The sequence below is a fragment of the Mustela lutreola genome, chromosome 9 (assembly GCF_030435805.1).
Source record: "Mustela lutreola isolate mMusLut2 chromosome 9, mMusLut2.pri, whole genome shotgun sequence".
In the NCBI taxonomy this organism is placed as follows: Eukaryota; Metazoa; Chordata; class Mammalia; order Carnivora; family Mustelidae; genus Mustela; species Mustela lutreola.
Window position 1 is genome coordinate 113,858,705 of NC_081298.1, and position 21,098 is coordinate 113,879,802.

The window sequence follows — 21,098 nt, forward strand, 5'->3', positions numbered from 1 at the left end:
TGCTTGTGCTCTCTTGCTCTGTCAAATAAATAAAACAAATCTTAAAAAAAAAAAAAAGTCTTCCCAGAAGACTCTAATAATTTCCCAAGATTGGACTACTGCCCAAGGATATCAGAATAAGTATCATCCTTGGTTTTGAAATTTTCTATTAAGGTTTAGACAAATATTTTACATCCCTAAGTCTTAATTTATTGGTTATTTTAATAAGGGGAGTAATATTCTGACTTTATAGAATTGCTCCTAAAAGAAGTAATTGACAATTAATAGATGCTCAATAAATATTCATTTTCCCCCTCTCTTTTCTTGTTATTAATCAGGAAACACATGTGTTAAAATATTAATAAATCAATAGGGACAACAGACATGACATAATACCAATCAGAGTTTTGAAATTAAGGAATTCCTAACTCCCTTAGGCAAGAGTATCTTACCTATCTCCTGCTACATAAAGTTAAATCCCAGAATAGGGATGGCAAACACGGTGTCCATTTACCCCATTCCTCCCTTTCATGCTCATGGTGGACATCACTAATCTATTATAACACTCTTTCCTATCAAGCCCCAAAGAGGTGTCAAAGTGCTTTACCTTACAGCTCTCTAAAGCCTATGCTAATAATTAATCAGAGCTGGCATTCGTATTGAAACAGATTTGCCCTCCTTAGTTTAGGTCATTGGTTTCCTCAAGCCTGCAAATGAAGACTATTTCAGAGATGGTTAAGTAGGTTCCCTGGTAAGTGGAGAGTGTATTACCAGAAATGAAGGCAGACCCCAAGAGTGGCCAGCTTTATGCAATCTGATCTACACTGAGCTAAAAACCTATGCTTTTCGGTGAGTTTAGGGAATGCAGTTGGATTGGGGGCTGGGGGGGAGGGGGGGAGGCAGTGAGTAAACACCAAGCTAGAAAGAAAGAGCTGGTACCTGCGTGGTGTTTGGTGCACTCAAGATGTGCTTACATCCTACAATTTCCAGGAAGGGCTATCAGATGGTTTTCCAAACGCCAGATTGTTTCTTGGACTTGAAAATGTGAAACTAACTATTGCACTATTTCTCCCCTAAGGTGATAGGCAAAGGCTCTGATGAGGAAAAACTCATGAAGCTCCAGTCAGCGGGGGGCAAGGCAGGGGGTGGGGGCGAGCCCGACATTGGTGTCAGCAGGCTTATCACAGCCGAGACCTCACAGACGCCAAGGACTGGTGCGAATGGCTGGGGGCCTCCTCTGCTGTGCCCACCCAAGGACAGCCAACACTTCAACAAATGGAGGCTTCCGCTGATATTCCTTATTACTGATTAACCCCTTTGTGGGTGGTAAGCATGTTGGCTTGTCATAGAGCAGCATCAGCCCCTGCTGGGTGACCCTGTGAAGACTCAGAGCTGACACCACAGCAGGCACAAGTTATAATTCTGATAGACTGGTAGAAAGCCTTTTTTTTTTTTTCAGGACCTTAAGTAAAACTGTAACTTGCTTCACTCAATCTTTCCCTTATAGTTTAAAAGACCAAGTGCTCCCCTTTTTGCAAATTCAAGGGCTAGAAGCTGAGAAATTAAGAACTCCTGCCCATGCAATAGAGGGTGGGTTTTGTTCATTTTCATTTTTTACCTCCAAAAAGCGCTCCTGTCACTTCTACTCCCAGCATGGAAAAGTCAGCAGAGTGACTAATGTCACAGGGCGGTGACAGCCTTTAGGAAGCCATGCAGAAGCATGGACGGGGTGTCCCAGACCAAGGATTCAGGGCAGGGAGAGGAGAGACACCAGGCAAGAAAGGTGTGGGATGTGGAGCTGCCAAGTAGAAGAGACAGCAGGTGTGGTTGGGAGATGGAGCAAATAGGTAAATATACTGAGGATCGTCCGAGCCAAAATGCTCATTGTCAGAGAAGATATTTATAAACATTGAAACAGGAAATTTAGGAAGAACTCTGAGGTGTTGGGTTGGAATTGAGGTATCAGTGTGAACTTATGCTTTTATTATTGTGTGGATGTGTATAAATATATACAGGTACACAGATATAGAAATAGTCACAGATATATATGTGTGTGTGTATATGTATATACATCCATTTACACACACTTACACATGTACAGTATATGCGTCCTATCTCTGTCCACTGAGTGAGCCTAAGAGCAATGGCACCCCAGTACCAATTAATAAATTGAGTGCTTAGATCTTGGTTTCTAAATATCCTTTATAAACAGAAACTAGACATCCTTGAGAAAATGGCTGATTCCAGGGCTGCAACAGAGAACATGTAAGTTGACCCTGAGTTATCATCTTAGATCAGGAAATGAGGAAAGGCTCAATGAACATGGGGATGTGCCAAAAGGACACAGGAGCCAGTGTGATAGGTTTGCATCTGGGACCCTTCAACAAGAACAGTAGGAATGGATTACAATCCACTGAATAAAATTGGAATCCATGCGTGCATATTCATATACATGCTGAATGGATGGTTGAGGGAAAAGAAAAGCTTCCTAACAGAATACCAACTCATAAAAATGGAAGAAGTGATAGAAACAGACACTTGCCATGCAGCAACCTTGATAAAGGTGGTCGATTCGGTCAATGGAGGGTAAGGGCAGTAGTTTGAAGTTTAACCAGGAATTGAATATTGACTGATCTTGGAATATGTCCCCATAAAACACTAATCAATTCCAAAGGCCAAAATATTCAATTTAAGGTGGAGAGATTGAACAGACAACAACATAATCAAGTGACCAAGGTTAGTGGTGAGTAGAGGTGACAACATCTGTCTCCTGGTGTGAGGCACTGGGGAGAACATGCCTCATTCCTGCAAAATTACTGCCCAGGATGCATGACCTCAGCATATATATCCTATGACCAAGTAATTGCATTCCTAGGTATTTTCCCAAGAGAAATGAAAGTGTAGGTCCACAGAAATACTTGTATAAGAATATTGGGAGGAGTTTTCATCACAAGAGCAAAAAAATCACAAAGATCCCAGGTATCAATTAATAGGAAAATAAACTGTGCTGTATTACAATGTAATACTACTGAATAGCAAGAAATACAATAATAACATAGACGAATCTCTATGCTGAAGGAAGTGTTACATGAAAGACATACTGTATCTTTCCATTCATAGAAGTTTTTAAACAGGTAAGGATGGGAGAGGGGATCAGAACAGTAGTTTCCTACAGGGGATTAATAGACAGGTGGGGAAAGGGCCCCAGGGAAGAGACAGGAGGGAACTCGCAGGTATGGTCAAGTTCTCTCTGACTAGAAGTTGGAGGTAAGCAAATGGAAGGATTAGTTACAGCTCATCAAATGGTACACTTAAGATTTGTACATTTTTTTGTGTATCAATTTTACCTCAAAGGGAAAGAAAAAGAACTATAAATGAATATTAAACTATAGCTATTGATATGTATACAGAAGTATTTAGGGGTAAGTGTATTTATTGACTGATGTCAGTGACTTACCTTGAAATGCAACCCCAGAATGAGATGGATCAGTGGAGGGGTAGAGAGAGAAACAGCTGAATGACAGAGCAAGAGTAGTAAAATGTTATCCAGTCTAGGTGGTGGCTGTGTGAGTGTTCCCTGTAAATTTCTTTGATCTTTCCTGTTTGTTTTAAAATTCCCACAGGTAAGTGCTGAAAATATACTTTAAAAAAAAAAAAAAAGGTTGCTGTGGACTAAAATAGGAGGAATGGAGTCCCAGTGGTGAAACAGCATGATGTTAAGAGTTGGGTCAGCTGAAAAGCCGGGGCATATCACACCAAAGTAGGTCTCTCTTGTGTGTGTGCTTAAAGAAACAAGATATAGGAAAATCTATGGGTCAGTTCTTCCCATCATCCCTAATGTCACAATCATGCAGTATGTCCTATCTGTTTGATCACTAACTGAAAGAAGACTCTAGAACACCAAATCAACCTGATCATTTTAATTGTCTTCTTCTGAAAGTATTACCAGTTAATCAAAGTGCATGAAAACAGCTTATTTGATACAACGGAATATCCTTTCATTTTTGTGCTCTGTCAGTAGTTATCTCCCAGGAATGTTCATCAGAATGGGATGTCTTACTTTTTGTTGTTAAAGTATTATCCTGGGGGCACCTGAGTGGCTCAGTGGGTTGAGCCTCTGCCTTCGGCTCAGGTCATGGTCTCGGGGTTCTGGGATCGAGCCCCGCATCGGGCTCTCTGCTCAGTGTCCCCACTGAGCTTCCCCCTCTCTCTACCTGCCTTTCTGCCTACTTGTAATCTCTCTCTCTGTCAAATAAACAAATAAAATCTTCAAAAAATTAAGTATTATCCTGGCAATGCATAGTATATTACACTAAGTATTCTGCTACATGTTTTGTGCCTCATATCCCTGGACAGTGTTCCATGTCAATACATATAAAACACATCTTCTGTAAAATGGGAACAGGATAGTTGTGAAGGCTAATTTAGTAAATAACTTACAAATAACCTAGAACAATGTCTGATACATGGTAATTGTTTAGTTAATATTAACTATTTTATTCCATTGGACAGGTGTTCCATAATTTGTATAATTTATTGATGTGCTGGTAGGTTGCTGCCCTTTTTTCCTTATTTAGTACAAATAATATGGAATTGAAAAATCATATACATGTATCTTGATACATATAAATATTACTTAGATAAATTCCTAGAAATGGAACTACTAGATCCCAGGAAATGTACCCTGTGCCAGTCATATATTTATTTCTCTCAACAAAGCCCATCCTCCCATACTTTGCTTTGTGACCCTGGGGTGGGAATTTATAAACTGCCTTTCCCAAGCTGCCTTGCCAGCTGACTTCTTTTTTGGTTTCATCCAGGAAGATACTGCCTAATCAACCTCCAAAATGGTTGCTTCAGTTTGAATTCCCACCAACAGTGTATGAAAGGGCCTCTTTCTCGTTTTATGGAGTGTTTTGTTGTTTTCTTTAATACAACCTTAGGGCCCCCATCCAGACCTTCTGAGTACGAATCTGGAGGGGTGGGGCCTGGACATCTGTGTTTTTCTAGGAGCATCACAGGTGATCAGCACAGCCAGAGAACACTGTTCTAGAGCTTTGATTCCCAAAGTGTGCTCCCTAGATCACACCTGGGAGCTTGTTAGAAATGCAGGATCTCAGAAACTGCATTTTAACAAGCTCCCCAAGGAACTCACATGCACATTAAAGTTTGAGAAGAACTGCTCTATAAAGGATGCTCTCAGATGAGCAGCAACACAGCCAGATTTTGTGGGACCTAAAGCTTGCATCATTTGGGAAACCTTTTTTTTTTTTTTTTAAACCAAAAGAGAATACAAAATTACAAATAAAAATTGAGTACAAATTGAATATTTATTTACAATGAAGAAATAAATCATAATAAAATACTAATTTCCAGGAGTTTAAAAAGTCACAAACATCACAGAATCCAGGGGGGAAATGATAAAATATGTTTACAAGTGAACTGATAACACACATCTTTATTATTTTTCTAAATTTTTGGCCATTTCATTACATGATAAGCAATGGTTCCTGTCATCTTTCTACCTATAGAGAGAGGGAAAACATAATTCAATCTGCAAGAAATAGTTTTTTATTATTGATCATTTAGGGAAGTTTTCCTCAGCTTCCAACTTGTTCAATGTCACATCAGATTTTCAGAGTTTTGTCAAATCTGGGATAAGCTCTATCCAGTTTCCTTCAGCTGTGAACTAGAAGACTCACGGCATTTCAGGTTTCTTGTGCAATGGTTAATTTTAAATACCCTTTTCATCAATGATACTCATTAACCTTTTTGTAGTCCGTGTCCTTAAGTGGAACGTTACATTTTCCTTCTGCTTTGCCATCGCTTGTCCTGGAATGTCCCAATTCACACAAATTTCCTTCTTCAGTTATCATTTTATCTGTATTTTCTTTGCTATCATGCTATTTCTTGTCTTCATGGTTTTTTAAAGTTTATTTACTTGTTTTAGTGATCTCTACACCCAATGTGGAGCTCAAACCCATGACCCCAAGATCAAGAGTACATGCTCCTCTAACTGAGCCAGCCAGATGTCCCTTGTCTTTGTGATTTTGGCCATCAGAATTTTTAGCTTCTGTTGTGATCAAGTAAAAAACATTTTGAAGTTTCTGCTAGTGTTCTTCATTTCAGTTTAGAGTTTCTTCCCTTCATACTTGAATTTGAGTATAATCAACCATTCTGAAAATTGATACAAAATTAATCTGAAATTAAGACATCTACAAGAGTATGTCAAATACATTTTTAAATTGTGTCTACAATATATTGAGCTACATAATAGAAAAACCAAATTACTCTTCTCCTACATCAATTGCCTTACTGATGAATATAGGAGCTCTGTCACTAGAACCTTTGTTTCTTTGAAGCTTTTTAATGCAGTGTATCAATATTACATGCCTTGTCATCTAAAACCAGCAGAATTCATCTAGACAAGATGAGTCATCTATGCTAAGAATTATTTTGAGATGCATAAAACCTGCAACCTCACAGACTTACTATTTCTAGTACTATTAAAGGTTTTCGCTCCTACAAATGCGGACATTCTGGTAAATTCTACTTTGAGCCCTTTTCATAAAAAAAGAGAGAGAGAGAAAAAACAACAACAACAACAACAGTGTGTTTATAATGGTATATGCTGCATTACTGAGTATTTTCTTGATGGAAGAACACTTCCTTTCTTTCTTTTTCTTTCCTTTTTTAGGCATCCTGTAGAATCAAATCCTCCATTTACCTTTACATGTTTGATGATTGCAAGACACAGACCACCTTCTGGCTCTGCACATTCCAAGCATTGTCTCCCTCCCCTTCTCCCCCTGCTTCCAGGGCCAGGTATTGTAGGAGCATTTCATTCCATGACACCATGTGTGGCTTTGTATCTTCATGCCACAGTAGGTGGTAGAAATATTCGTGGAAGCCATACTTACATGAGAAAGGCAAACAACAGGGGAACTACCATAAAGACCTATCATTAAACTATTGATCAAAATCAACATATCCCCAACTCAGCTTCCCTTTATCTGGATCCAAAAAATGCCTGCCATCTCTTCAAGGTCCCCCAACATCTAGGGAATTGTAATGAAGTTGGGGAGGGGTAGAAAGAGGCCGCTGCCTTAGCCGATTTCAGCCAAAATATCTTTCTTTTGAAACTTTACAAAAATTTATGGCCATGTAATAGACTTTGACAGGGCCCCTCCTGGGACTTTTGAAAGGAATTATGCAAGAAAAGATTCCTGAAACTTAAGCGTCATTAAGGTCATGGTCCATCTGTCCCTGCAGAGGACCACATAGGATCAAAATGACAAAGCAGAGAAATGTCTTCAAAGATCCCTAGTAGAGGCTCCTTGTTACAAATACTGGGAAACTGAGGCCCTCAGAGGTTGTGTCACTTCCTCAGGACCACACTTACTGCCCTATTTGCCACACACCAGCACAGGATCTCAAGAGATACCTTCTAATAACCATCTCATGTAAACATCTGGAACCAGACTCCTCAGGGCTGGGTAGCCAAAAGCCTTCCCTGCCTTATTTCATCCAGTTAGTAACAGAGTCAGGACCAGAAACTTGACCCCACATCCAGTATTCTTTCTCTGGAGTGCTTCTAACTTTGTGATTGTTCCCCTGAAGATCTCCAGACTCTGATTCCCCTGAAGAGCTTTAGTCTTTGGGAGCTAAATTGATGCCCAGTGTGTACTAAAGGAAATAAATCATTAGAAGAGGTGTCACTCCAGATTTCATTTAGGCAAAGCAGCAAATAAATACCCCCCACTCTGTGATCAGTCTCACAGCCTCTCACAAGGTACTTGCCAACAGAGATATTTTGCTGACCCATTGAATCTCACGTGACAAAGAAAAAAAAAAAAAAACCCTTCCATAAAGTCATAGTCACAATGTATATATTAACGAGACGTGGTTTAGTACCAAATAGGCATTCTCTGCCCCAAAGACAGAAGGATTACTGAATGCTGATACTGACGCTAATGTTCGTCTATTACAAGTGTTTCACGCTGTGGCTCTATTCTGATTTGTGCCTTGAGATAAAGATTTAATATCCCTCATTTAAATTACAGTATCTATTGGATTTTTATGGGCTGCAGTATGCTCCTATACTAACATTTCAACACAGTCATTTCCACCCAAAGATTTATTTGATCTGACAAGTCACACACGTCACACAATTAAAACAACTGAAACATCAGCTCTGTGGGCTACATTCTATTGTCTTTATGCATACAACAATTATTTTTTTTTAAAGATTTTATTTATTTATTCGACAGAGAGGGATCACAAGTAGGCAGAGAGGCAGGCAGACAGAGAGAGAGGAGGAAGCAGGCTCCCTGCTGAGCACAGAGCCCAATGCGGGACTCGATCCCAGGACCCTGAGATCATGACCTGAGCCAAAGGCAGAGTTTTAACCCACTGAGCCACCCAGGCGCCCACAACAATTATTTCTTGAATGCCCCCTCTGTGACAGAAGCTGTCACAAGTGGGAAATAGGAGAGGCATGTGACATTGAAGGGGGATAGAAAGATGGATACAAATATATGTCCCCATGGAATTCCTAGACAAGTAGGAGAAATAGACACCTGGCAGCCCAAAATTTACAATGCAGCATGGTAGAGTCTGAGACCACAGAGGAAGAGAATATATTTTTGATCAGGGGAGAGGGAAATATGACAACTTTGAGAGCTGACATTTGAGGGAGTTCTCAAAAGACAACATTGACCAGAGAGCACAGAGGCAGGATATTAGACGTAGGAGGTCCAACAATGTGCAAAGTTTTGGAGATGTAAAGAAGAAGGTTTAGGAGACAACTAGCATTTGATCTGGGCTACACCCAGAGTGCCTGGGAGCCCCGAGGGAATTCCTAGAGAAAAGCTGAAATTCAAAGAGTATCAGAGCATCCTGTGTACCCTGCTAAGGAGAGAGGACTTGCTTCTGTAGAAAATAGTAAGATTTAGGCAGTGTTGTGACATCATCAGGTATGTGTTTAAGAAAATCAAGTATAGGAGGGATGCAGTTACAATGCTGGGTGGCAAATGTCCAGGCAAGAAATAAGAGCCTGAGCTATGAAAATGCCACCACTTTAACTGGCAAAGGATCTCAAGAGGTACCTTATGATCACTACATTTGAAGGGGCACGTGTACCCGAATGTTTATAGCAGCGATGTCCACGATAGCCAAGGTATGGAAAGAACCTAGATGTCCATCAGCAGATGAATGGATCAAGAAGATGTGGTATATATAAACTAAGGAATACTATGCAGCCATCAAAAGAAATGAAATCTTGCCATTTGCAACAACGTGGATGGAACTAGAGGGTATTATGCTGAGCAAAATAAGTCAATCAGAGAAAGACAATTATCATATGATCTGAGGAATTTGAGAGGAAAGGCAGGGGGTTGTGGAGGGTAGGGAAGGAAAAAGTGAAACAAGATGGGATTGGGAGGGAGACAAACCCTAAGAGACTCAATCTCAGAAACTGAGGGTTGCCGGGGGAAGCGGGGGGGCAGGGAGAGGGTGTTTGGGTTATGAAACTGGGGAGGGTATGTGCTATGGTGAGTGCTGTGAAGTGTGTAAGCCTGCTGATTCACAGACCTGTACCCCTGGGGCTAATCATACATTATATATTAATAAAAAGGGAGGGGGTTAAAAAAAAAAAAAAAGAGGTATCTTCCGATAACCTTCTCATGTAAACATCCGTAACTAGAAGCATCAGGGTTGGGTAACCAGCCTCAAGCCCTGCCCGCCTTCTTTCATGCAGCAAGCTATTATTTACAACATAAAGTTCTCAGACCACTTCTGTAAGAACACAGGTGTCTGGAGGATCCAGATCTGATCTCTTCCTCCTCCCCCAGCCTAATGATCTCATGTGCCATCCACTTCGGTTTTACTTTTTCCCCCATCAAGGAGGCTGGATCTAAGTGGGCCAGTAAGTCTGATTCATAGACACAACAATGATGTAAGAGGCTTGGGACCTCAGTCTCAAATCTCCTCCCTTTTAGGCCAAATAGGAAAATAGAGAAATGCACTGACCCAGTTGGAAAGAAAGTATCAGCTTATTATTAAGCCGCCAAGCACCCAATAACACCCCAAATGCAGAGTTCACTGGTAAAAGGTAACTGAGGAAAAAAAGGCTATAGTTTAGGACAAATGGGGCCTCTGCTCCCATCCCAAATGCATACATGGGGGCCCGAGCTCTCAGCAGGCCCATGATGAATGAGCCCTCAGAGCTGACAGCAAGTTCACTCCCTCAGCCATCAGAAGGGCTGAGGTCTGCAGAAGGCAGCGGAAAAAGGGAGAGTTTCCTACGGCTTCCCCTGCTCCCGGGGGGGGGGGGGGGGGGCTGGTGGTGAAGAGAGCCCTTAGCTCTTGCGTCTAGTCAGTGAAAGCCTAAGGAGAAGCCAGAGGTGTTGCCTTAGTCACAACCATCCTTGTCCCTCAGTGGCCAAGGAGGTCCCAGAAAGAGGATGCAGCAAGGCAGAAACAACCCCCTGCACAGTGAGAGGGGCAGAAATATTTGGTGAGAGGCAGTTTGCCAAATAAAACACAAAATGCAGAATGCCTGGGCAGCTCAGGTGGTTAAGTGTCTGCCTTTGGCTCAGGTCATGATCTCCGGTCCTGGGATCAAGCCCCGCATCAGGCTCAGCAGGGAACCTGCTTCTCCCTCTCCCTCTGCAGCTTCCCTTGCTTATACTCTCTCTCTCTCATACACTGTTCCTCCCAAATAAATAAAATAAAATAAAATTTTTAAGTGATTTTAAAAAATAAAATAAAATACAGAATGCCCAGTTAAATTTGTATTTAGGACAAACAACAAATAGCCTTGCAGCATAAGAACATCCCAAGTAGGGACCCTGGGCGGCTCAATTGGTTAAGCATCTGCCTTTGGCTCAGGTCAGGATCCCAGGATCGTGATGGGATCCCACATCAGGCTCCCTGCTCAGCGGGAAGCGTGATTCTCCCTCTGCCTGCAGCTCCCCCTTGCATGTGCGCACACTCTCTCTCTCATTCTCACTCTGACAAATAAAGAAAGAAAGAAAGAAAGAAAGAAAGAAAGAAAGAAAGAAAGAAAGAAAGAAAGAAAGAAAATCTTAATTTAAAAAAAAAAGAACGTCCCAAATATATCGTATGGGACATGCACTAAGAAATGTGTTGTCCGTGTGGAACTGGACACTCTACACTTCCATCTGATAAGTCTCATCCCCAGTGGAAGAGTCTTCCTTGGTGGCGGAGATACTCACATCCCCACCTCTGCTTGTGAAGCCCAGGGCTCTGGCCATGGAGAACTTTCCCATCACGCAGTCCATCAGCTGACATTTGCTCGTGATGAGAGCGAGGAGGCCCAGAGAACTGCGAGAACCGGCCCCCAGTCCCGCTGCTCATGGAGGGCAGACCAGGCAGCAAGATACACCCACAGATCCCGCCACCGGGTTCTTTCTCTTTGGTCACCGCAAGTCCCCTTTGTCCCTTGGCTCACCATCTCCTGGATTAGCTGAATATTCCCTCAGGGCAAACAGAATTATTTTGTCCTACCTTCTCGCAATGCCTATTGCGATGCTTTACGAGCCCCACAGCGTCCTTGATACCGTGGAGTGGCGGGCCATGTCACTAAGTTACCTGGACAGCTGCCACCTCTCCCCATCGGCCACCTCCCTTGAGGTGCAGCTGCCCCGAGGGCTGCTGGGAAGCTGGCCCAGCCTCCAGCCAGGTGTGAAAATGGTCTGAGCCCTCTGGACAGGCCATGAAGTACCACCCTCCTGGTAACCGATGGCCTTGCGGTGGGGACATCCTCTCTGCGGGGGTTAGCCTTCAAGGAAAACGCAGCTACCTTTCAGGAAAGGCAGTCTTACTTGCATCAGGAGCTTCATCCTCCTCCCCAGCAAACCTCTGGCCAGAGCTGCCAGCAAAGAACCAGCTGGACTTTGAGGATTTCTTTCTCTCCTTTCCCTTACCTCCCTCTTGTGGACAAGCAGGCACGCAGTTAGCACAAAGGCGGTGAAGGAGAGGAGACCACCACCAGCGGCACAGCCAGGCTGAGGTCTCTGCCACACCCAGCCTTGTGCAGCAGCGGGATGCTGACAATTTGATCTTCCCCGAGGCGACCTTCCCCGGCCCGCCACCACTTCTCACAAATCACACCACACTGTCCTCTCCTTGTTCCCAGCACGGGTGTGTGTGGGGGGGGGGGGGTCCCATGCTCTCGTGACTGAGCCAGCCAGATGCCCCAAACACAGGCTTAACCAGGATGCCCACATGCTTTGTGAGGCTAGTAATAGCATTTATTTAGTGCTTAGTAAGTACAAGCTTCTTTTTGCTAATCTTCACAGCAAGCCACTGAGGCTCTGAGGCTTGTGCCCATTTTACAGATGAGGAAACTGAGGTTGGGAACCATTAAACAACACACAGAAGCTTTTCCTCTAAGTGGCAGAACTGGGATTCAGACTCCGAAAATTCTGATACGAGACTCTAGAAAGTCCTCCCCAAAAGAGGACTTTCTGCAGTAATGGAAATGTTCTGTGTCATCCAGAATGGGAGGCAGTAGCCACACGCAGCTCCGGAGTGTTTGAAATGGAACTACAGCAACTAAATTTCAAATGTTATTTAATTTTATTTATTTCTAACGTCAATAGACATGGATGACTTGTGGCTCTTCTGTTGAACAGCACGGCTTAGACTATAAACCCCTCTGTTATTCTAACTACTCACTTTCCTCTTTCCTACACGCATACGTCCATGCCTACCCTGAGTGGGTTAGGGAGATATTCGGTTCACATCATTCCCTCGGCCCTCTCTTCACAAAGTAGACTCCAACTAGAAAATTGATAATGGACGTGTGTATGTCCTTGTTGACACTATAAGGCAAGGAAAAGCAAATTGATGACATAAAAGACAGGAGCTCTTACCTTCCCTCTCCTAGTGACCAGTCACGTAATTTCTCTGGGCCTCCGGTTCTGCCTCTTTACAAGGACAGAGCTGTACTCCAGGATCCCAAAGCTCACTTCCAGTTTTCACCTTCTGCAGGTGGAAAGGGCTTCCAGAAGCCCTCTCTGGCTCTCAGGGTGGTACATTTAAACCAGGCACCCCAGGTGATGAGTCTGGCACCAACAGTGATTACCTAGAGGAACAGTCAGCGAGCATGCTTGATTGTGCACATCTAACACTCCATAATATATGGGGTTCTTTTTTTAGAACCCTAATCAGAGACTCCATTTACATAATTAACATCTTTAGGAATAATTGCAAATGACACATCTGTTCACTCTCACCTCCTTGGCAAACTATGTGTTATAAACACAGTTTCTTGAGCTCTGTAAACAGTTGGTGCCTGTCCTTTGCTTTTCGTGTGCGTCACTTTCCATCTTGGTGAGAACCCCGCGTGACCTAAGCCTGCGTGGTTCCACCCCTTCTGTCCATGGTACTCAAACCAGAGCAGGACCTGCTTGCAATGACTAGCTGTCCTGACTGGCTACAGAGCATGAGCTCTTGACGTTGGCTCCCCAGACCAAGTCTTCAGAGGAATCACGAAATGTGATGAAATTCTACATGTCTATGGTTGTGCATGTCCATTCTGGGGACAGGGTTCATGGCTTTCAGTAGAGTTTCAGTGGCTTAGAGAAATGGGCCATAGACTGTGAGTGCCCATAGTGAGCCTGGACCCTCTCTGTTCCCAGAAAGCCTTGGGTAGGACCAAGCATGGTTCCTTTTTGGAAGTAAGGCCAGCTTTATGTGGGGCCTCACATGGGATATAATATAATGGAATCAAGAAGGCTACCCAGGCTTCTCAAACTTTAATGCACATATGTATTAGTTGGGGATCTTGTTAAAATGCAGAATCTGATTCAGTAGTTTGGGGATGGGCCCAAGATTCTCCTGGTGGCCCAGCACACACACTAGGAGTAACAAGGCACTAGACCAAAACCATGTCGGCATCCTCTCTCCTCTCCTGCATCTTCGTGCCGTGTAACTACTTATGACGATACTTAATTTCCTGAGATATATATAGCCCTGGGTACACTTTATTCCTGACTAGGACTTTCTCCCCAACTAATTTATCGGTTTCCTTGCTCTAGTGAACTAAGCTGAACAACTTGGAATCCACAAGGGCCCCCTTTATCCTTTGCCTTTCCAGACTAAGTCAGGCACAGCCCTGGTCAGCTCATTAGTTTTATTTCCCCTCAGCCCCACACTGGCCCAATTTAGCCCTTCAGAATGAGGTTGGTTCCCACAAATGGCATTCCTAGCTCAAACAGAACTCGGACAAAGTAAGTTGTTCCATCTACGTACCCTAAATGTGAGTTTCCTTTGACTCATCCCAATAAATGTTTTGTTTCCCCAACACTCGCTAAAAAAGCATGGGACCCTGATGCTTATTTTGAACTAAGACGGTATTCATCTGAAGGGAGAAGGCTCTGGGTGGTCTACATGAAACAGGTTGCCCAGGGAAAAAGTGAGGACCCCTTCACTAATCTTATTCAAGGTGAACAATAGCAGAGATGCCATAGAAAGGATGGAGTGATGTAGTACACTGAAAAATATGGCCACAATATTGTGCGACAACTCTCCTCATGGGGTAGAGTCTGCTTCTCTGCCTTGAGCTTGGGCTGCATCTTGTTTTCAATCAAATGTGGCAGAAGAGTTCTAGAGCCCAGCCCTCAAGAAGCACTGGCGCTTCCTCCCTCTGAAATGCTGAACACCATGTAAGCAACCCAGTCTAGCCCACTAGGAGGGGAGCTGCATGGAGAAAAATGAGGCACTGCAGGCCACAGTCAGGACCATCTTCCAGAACATGGGTGAGGCCACTTTGGTTCCCCAGTTCAGTACAGCCACTTATGTGAGCTCTGGGGGAAAACAGCAGAGAAACCACACAGCCAACCGAGAATGGTGGGAAAAAATACATCACTGTCCTCCATCAGAAAGGCTGAATACCCAACTTTTGTAGCAACATGGACGGGACTGGAAGAGATGATGCTGAGTGAAATAAGTCAAGCAGAGAGAGTCAATTATCATATGGTTTCACTTATTTGTGGAGCATAACAAATATCATGGAGGACAAGGGGTATTAGAGAGGAGAAGGGAGTTGGGGTAAATTGGAAGGGGAGGTGAACCATGAGAGACTATGGACTCTGAAAAACAATCTGAGGGGTTTGAAGTGGCGGGGGGGTGGGAGGTTGGGGTACCAGGTGGTGGGTATTATAGAGGGCACAGACAGCATGGAGCACTGGGTGTGGTAAAAAAAATAATGAATACTGTTTTTCTGAAAATAAATAAATTAATTAAAAAATATATATCACTGTCATTGTAAGTCACTACATTCTTGTCATAGGTAGCTTTTATTAGATTAAAAAACTTCATTTCTATTTTGAATTAGCAGGATCTTTTTCATAGTGAATAGCGGTTGAGGGTGATCAAATCGAAGTGACTACATTTTGAGATGGTTAGTTATACAACAGTAGATAACCGAAACGGGTGGGATGCTGAAGACTCTTCAAATGCAGGGGCGCCTGGGTGGCTCAGTGGGTTAAAGCCTCTGCCTTCAGCTCGGGTCATGATCCCAGGGTTCTGGGATCGAGCCCCACATCAGACTCTGCTCAGCAGAGAGCCTACTTCCTCCTCTCTCTCTGCCTGCCTCTCTGCCCACTTGTGATCTCTGCCTGTCAAATAAATAAATAAAATATTTTAAAAAAAAAAAAAAGACTCTTCAAATGTGATTCTGTGTTTTAAGTAATGTTGGGCAGGGGGAGGAAGGGGTGGGCAGTAGATTAAGCTCCAGTCAAGCTTGTTCTTCTGTGTCTCTACAACTCTGTTCTCCATTCACAGGCTTTTGTTGCCAACCTACCCTGTGAGAGAAACAATGAATGTCTTTCCCCACCAAAAGGCGGCTTCCTTCCGATCTTTAGTGATGCTAATAGAACAGGGTGTCCTGCTTGAACTGCCCCAAGGATTTAGATAGGCTCCAAGAAACAAGAAGGTCCCATCTCCCCACCGCCACAAAGTGCTATTCCTGCAGGCTTTGAGATTTAGAGTGCAGCCGTGGGGTGCCTCGGAGAAGAGCTGGGAAAGCGAGGTGACAATGGCAAGGATGGGTTAGTGTTCCCCCGCACCTTGACTGCAAATCCATTGCAAAGGACTAATTTTAAATCTCATTAAAAAAAAAAAAAGGAATGGTGCCAGAAGCTGAAGGAAGAACTTGAGGAAATCTAGGCACACACACTCTGCCTCAGAGCCCAGGAGACTGAGCTGGGGACAGGATGTCTCCCTTCCTCACCCTGCCCCAGCTCCCGTGGGCAGACCCCAGCAGCTTTGGCTTCCTTGGAGGAGAAAACTATGGATGGACGTACCGCGGTCCCATCAGCCAACCCACACAAGGATAAGGGCCCCGGACAAAGGAGTCAATGCACAAAATGAGCAGCCAAGAGAGGCCAACTCTTTGGGGAACCTCCTGGAGACAAAGAGGAGAGCCTCTGGGGAGAAGGCGAGGGGGTCTAGGGTGAGCACATGAGGCTCCGTCTATAGCATCCGTGAATGTGTCCACACATAGACTCCCAGGCTGGTTACACAGCCAAATTAAAATCTTCTTCAGTTTCTCTTCCTGATTGTCAGAGATTCCCAGACCTGCACCAGATACTCCGATCTCATCCAGGTGCTTCGTACATCCTCCCTTTCTGAAGAGCTGCTCTCCTACAGGTGTTTTAGGTTATGTACACACTGAAGCTAATATCCTCAGCTGGGTTGATATTTCAACAAAGTTTTAAAATAAAGTTAGGGAATGAAAGTTTGGAGCTCAGAGGGGTAACTTAGGACTTCTTATCCAGCTACTTGCCTATTGTTATTTATGGAATATGGAGAGATATCATATATAGACAGAGAGAATATAGATATATAGATACATGGTATCTATATATGGTAATCCACGCACTATTTTACCTCAAGTAGGATACAGGTTGCATTATATTTTTATTTCAAGAGGAGAAATCATGTATATAATGGACCAGGTTACAGAGAATAAACCAATTGGCCCGATTCAACTAGTTTTTGTTACGTCTTGCTATATTGATTTCCTACAGCTTATTCCTTTTTAGTCATTAGGAGAATGCCATACAAACTGTTTTTTTTGTTGTTGTTGTTGTTGTTTTACGATTATTTATTTATTTATTTATTTGTCAGAGAGAGTGCGCGTGCGCGTGCACAAGCAGGGAGGGATGGCAGGCAGAGGGAGAAGACTCCCCAGGAGGAGGAAGGAGCCCAATGTAGAACTCAATCTCCAGACCCTGGGATCATGACCTGAGCCGAAGGCAGACGCTTCACCGACTGAGTCACCCCTGGTGTCCCCATACAAACTGTTTTTCAGTGCCCAGTTTAACAATTTGGTAATAGCTAATAATATTGAAGAAAAGCTTCCTCTGTTACCCCACAATTCTACTCTGAGGTTGTATCTTAGGCTATATACCCTAAAGAGAAAATCTCATACTTGGGTCTGAGGACACCTCAACAGGAATATGCATCATAGCATTGTCTGTAGTAGGGAAGAGTATGTTTATCAATAGGGGAGAATGAAATAAATTTGGAAAGCAATACAATGCCACAGTTAAAATACTTGAACTAGACCTACCGATATCAGGATGGATAAATTGCAATATGATGTCAAATATAAAAAATTCAAAATGATACTTATAGGAAAACCACAAGAGTTAATATTAAAAGCTCATCTCCAAAGAGAACTACATATTCTTTCTGTATGTATTCTACATAGCAAAATTTTAATGAACAAGAAAGATAAAATCTGGTGTTGTGATAACAGTTCTCTCTGGAAAGAAAAAGAAGAACACAGTGGAGTAGAAATACAGAGATCTGGCTACACAGCTAGATTTTATTTCTAAAGAAGAAGGAGAGAGATATGAAGAAGGAAAAAGAGAAGGTAGGGAACCAAAATCAATATGGCAAAATGGCAAATCTCCATAGTTAGTACCTGAATATCAGTTACATTCTTTTTCAGTTTCCTTGTCTATTTAAACTCTTTCCTTTTTTAGGGGCACCTGGGTGGCTCGGTTGTTAAGCGTCTACCTTCAGCTCAGGTCATGATCCCTGGGTCCTGGGATCGAACCCCACATCAGGCTCCCTGCTAAGCAGGAAGTCTGCTTCTCCCTCTCCCACTCCCCCTCCTGTGTTCCCTCTCTCACTGTGTCTCTGTCAAATAAACAAGCAAAATCTTGAAACTCTTTCCTTTTCTTAAATTTAAAGATAACGGACAAATTACCAGCAAAGGGTCTTCATTCCCTCTGCTTTGATACTAGAGGAACTTCCCGGGTTTGCTAATGCTCCAGGTACAAGAAAACGCATCCTTGGTTTACACGCCACTTCTCACCTCTTCTCATTCTCATACCATTTTTCCTTACTCTTATTTACATGCTTTGCTTTTGGTTGCTCCCCAATGACATTAGCCCCAGGAGACAGGATAAGAGGGAGAGAGGTTGGAAACACAAAAGCCAAGCCCTTGTAAGACACAAAGAAACACGTACTCGAGACAGCCCACGGTGGAATGCTCAGACACAAGTCATTTAGCCAGCCGACAGGAGGAACAATTACTGCTGGCTTAAAAGATTGGTTGATTTCTCCGGCGTCTATTTGCCTGCAGTTCTGGCTCCCTGACAAATCAAGTCAGATCAATTTGTACCCTAAAGAGTAAATGGGAGGATGTGATTATTTTCCGGTTCAATAGAAAAGCATTTCATTTCAAAGGGCTGCTGCATAGTATTTCTTTTGACATTCACTAGGAACAGGTCAAGTCCCTAGAGAGTAAATACGGGTTCTCAGGAGGACAGCCCTGCGGTGCTGCTCACCTAAGCTTTGGGAACAGAGGCAGGATGTGAAGGTGAACAAAATGCATTCTCCTCTGAGAGAGAAGGCTCTGCATACCCTACTGCCTACTCGGTCCAGGCGGTTGTAACAAAATACTATAGACGATGTGGCTTATCAACAACAGAAATGTACTGCTCACAGCTCTGGAGACTGGAAGTCTGAGGTCAGGGTGCCAACATGGCGATGTTCTGGGAGGTGTGCTCCTCCAGCCCTCTGATGGCTTTCTTCTTATTGCCTCATCCCACAGCAGAGAAGAAAGCTAGCTAGCTCTCTGGGCTCTTCCTAAAAGACCATGAATCCCATTCCTGAGGGCTCCATCCTTATGATAGAATCACCTCCCAAAGGCTTTACCTTCAGATACCATCACACTGGGATTAGGTTTCAACATAAATATTTTGGAAGGACACACATATTCGGTCCATCACACTCATGTTTAAGGAATATGTTTCTTGGCTCCTGAAAGGAGTGAGTCTGTAAGAGTTAACAAAAACGTGTTAAAGATTCAAGAGGATGGAAACCTAATTCTACCGGTGGTCAAATCAAGATCTAAAAAATTACCCCCGAAAAACAGAACCGAAAAAGCAGAAATGAACCTCTGAAGAACAAGAGGGAAACAGAGGGGAGAGAATATTCACACCAGTTTGGTCCTTGACACTTCGATACACTTTACTTGCCTGGTAAGAGATTGGTTCACTGAGACATGGTGTTGGGATGGAAGCCAAGTGAGAGAACCTTGGTTGGTTCTGGGTTCCTGTGACTGAGGGCTTCCCCTTGCCCTCTGCCTTCTCAGAGGTTATCTGACCCCTGAACTCAATCTTCAGGGCCAGCTTCAACCCCTGCTCCTGCACTGTTTTCATTCCCTCACCACACTGATGTTATAGCCGACATGGAGGTATTGGAATAATGTCACGGAAACATGTGGGCTTTGGGGACAGGCCGCTCGGGTTCAGTTCTCAGCTTTGTGGTTTATGAGTTGTGAAACCTTGACGAATGACGTCAGCTTCGATTCCTTCATTCTGTAACACAGGAACAGGAATAGCCCTTTCTTCACAGGCTTGTTACAAAAGACAGTGGGTATAAAGCTCTTACACAGTCCCTGCCATAGATCGAACACTCTGCAGATGTTCATTATAATTATTGCTGTTATTATCTACCACCTTGGGTATGTGATGCTGTTGGACTTCCTATGAAAGACTTCAAGATTTTTAAATCCAAATTTAGTGAGAATATGTCTATGACATGAGCATCAGGTCTGTTGGTCACAGTGAGCCTCTATCCTTAAGGGTGAGCTAGAAGTTTCCTCTAGGTCATTGTTAGCCGCCATGGAATTTTCATCCTTTTTACATTGATCGCCATGGCAATCAGATATTTACCAATGCTCCCCATCTCCACAACCTCTACGTGAGGTCAGTTTATTCACGAAAACCATAGTGTAGCAATGTACAAGAAGTCAGAAAGCCAGAGTTTGGGCTCTTTCCATGGCAATAACCAGTTGTGTGGGGGAGAGTTTTATCTATCATCTCTGCCTCTTGGTTTCCACAACTATAAAGTGAGGATCGTTTTTCATGTTCTATTCACTTCACCAGGTTGTGGAAAATTGAAAACACGAATGCGAAGGTATGTTGGCTTCTAAAGGGTGAAGATGAAATGTAAGAGATCATTGTTGGCTGGTCATCTATATTCTGCCATCTGCGTGTCCTAGAATGCATGAACCCAACAGAGTCTAACACAGTAATGTCTAGAATGCAGGAAGTACATCTACCGAAGACTGCTTAAACAAGCCTCATATCGGAAACAGCACGTTTTTACAACTAGGCACTTTATATATATTGTTGATAATACTGGGTCCCTGAATCCAGTTTAAAGCTCTTCAGTATAAACTCTAGCGTCTATCAGTAAACTGATCATGGCTGCCCCATACTACATACACTTAGCAAATGAAAAGCCTTCCATCCTAAAACAAGAAACTGACGGAGCACACTTTCTGGCAGGTTTATAGTATTTGCATCTGAATTTTATTTTTATTTTTTAACATTTTCTCTTTTTTTGACAGATAGAGATCACAAGTGGGCAGAGAGGCAGGCAGAGAGAGGGGGGAAGCAGGCTCCCTGCTGAGCAGAGAGCCCGAAGCAGGGCTCGATCCCAGGACCCTGGGATCATGACCCGAGCCAAAAGCAGAAGCTTTAACCCACTGAGCCACCCAGGAGCCCCTGCATCTGAATTTTAAATGTCTCTTTTCATCAAGGAATGGTAAGGGACAAATAAAT

At 43.3% G+C, this 21,098-nt stretch overlaps 1 long non-coding RNA gene across 1 annotated transcript; it reads right to left on the reverse strand.

The window, feature by feature from the left end:
- Nucleotides 1-5,364: 5,364 nt before the first annotated feature.
- On the reverse strand, nucleotides 5,365-18,639 carry LOC131808221 (uncharacterized). Its single transcript, XR_009344732.1, has 3 exons — nucleotides 18,492-18,639; nucleotides 12,879-13,090; nucleotides 5,365-6,156 (listed from the first exon to the last, which is right to left on the reverse strand). It is a non-coding gene; the product is annotated as an uncharacterized LOC131808221 (long non-coding RNA).
- Between the last annotated feature and the right edge of the window lie 2,459 nt (nucleotides 18,640-21,098).